We start from the raw sequence: 1,850 nt of genomic DNA on the forward strand, positions 1-1,850 counted from the left end.
ATGCTTTGAGACAAGTTACACGAATTTATACAAACACACACAAAGTCGGGTGGAAGTATTTGATGTGATTTTGAAAGTCTGGTCGAGCCCTAAAAGTAATGTACTAATCACTGTAACTGGAAGATAAAAAAAATCGTCACGCCCTTTTAGTTGTGTTTTCAACTACTCAACTCTCTGATGGAACTTCTAAAACTTACATATGTTTTCCTTTCTTTCTCACCTATCTGGTATATACTCCGAAAATGGCATTAACGCATTAGTGAATGAAAAAAAAAAAACACATTTAAGTGACGTCAAGAACAGAGTGCAAAAATATTACGAACATATTACGCGCGTCAACGTCTTTATAAATCAGACCTCTAGCGTTCTGTTGTCATACTAGAGTTGAACGTATAACTGGTGTGTATGCAGTAAAAGCAGGACCGTAACAGTTGATTCGTCTATAAGCTAACATCGTAGTGAGAAACTTCGCGAATTTGAAAATTTGTCTCGAAATCTTTGAAGACAATTACAACTTATACCATTTGGAAAAACAAGTAAGTCTGGTTCCTTCATGAACTACCAGTTAGGCATTAAAGAAACATCTGATTATTTAATCAACCAGAAAAGTTGGCAAATTTATCGCATAAGTTAAGGTGAATTAGTTTCATTCGGGAAAATACATGTTATTCCTAACAAATTAATACTTAGTAATTAACTGGTTAAGTAGTTACATGTTTACAGTCTTGGGGCTATAACTGAATAAATAAATGTTGTTCTTAACAAATTAATACTTAGTAATTAACTGGTTAAGTAGTTAAATATTTACAGTCTTGGGGGCTATAACTGAATAAATAAATGTAGTTCCTAACAAATTAATACTTAGTAATTAACTAGTTAAGTAGTTACATGTTTACAGTCTTGGGGCTATAACTGAATAAATAAATGTTGTTCCTAACAAATTAATACTTAGTAATTAACTGGTTAAGTAGTTACATATTTACAGTCTTGGGGCTATAACTGAATAAATATATGTTGTTCCTAACGAATTATAACTTAGTAATTAACTGGTTAAGTAGTTACATGTTTACAGTCTTGGGGCTATAACTGAATAAATAAATGTTGTTCTTAACAAATTAATACTTAGTAATTAACTGGTTAAGTAGTTACATATTTACAGTCTTGGGGCTATAACTGAATAAATAAATGCTGTTCTTAACAAATTAATACTTAGTAACTAACTGGTTAAGTAGTTACATGTTTACAGTCTTGGGGCTATAACTGAATAAATAAATGTTGTTCCTAACGAATTGCCCCTAGTGGCACAGCAGTATGTCTGCGGACTTACAACGCTAGAAACCGGGTTTCGATACCCGTGGTGGGCAGAGCACAGATATCCCATTGTGTAGCTTTGTGCTTAACTTCAAACAAACCTAACAAATTAAAACTTAGTAACTTATGGCCCTGGAGAAGGCAGAGAAGAAACTGATTGAAAGAGGGAGGGGGGCTCATCCCTCCCTAGCGCCCGTGAAAGCTTATCAGCGGCCCTGGATATATAAATGTGTGTATGTGTGTGTGTAGAAATATAAATAACAAAATATACTTTAATTCATTGTATTTTTTTTTTTGTGTGTGTCAAATTTGTTAAAATACCTGGAGTTTTGTAGACGTTGTTTTTGTTGTTGTTTCTTTTGTAGGGTGGGAGAAATTTCACATCACGTGATGGGCGCATAGCTTGGTGACTAGAACATTTGTTAACAGATTAATAAATGATTTCAGCAGTATACAAAACGCCACTTATGTTACTCTAGAGGACGTCTGATTATAAAGTTAGCGAATTTGGTTAGCTAAGCCTTTTGTGTTACTATCGG

The sequence above is a fragment of the Limulus polyphemus genome, unplaced genomic scaffold (genome assembly GCF_000517525.1).
Source record: "Limulus polyphemus unplaced genomic scaffold, Limulus_polyphemus-2.1.2 Scaffold5949, whole genome shotgun sequence".
Taxonomy (NCBI): Eukaryota; Metazoa; Arthropoda; class Merostomata; order Xiphosura; family Limulidae; genus Limulus; species Limulus polyphemus.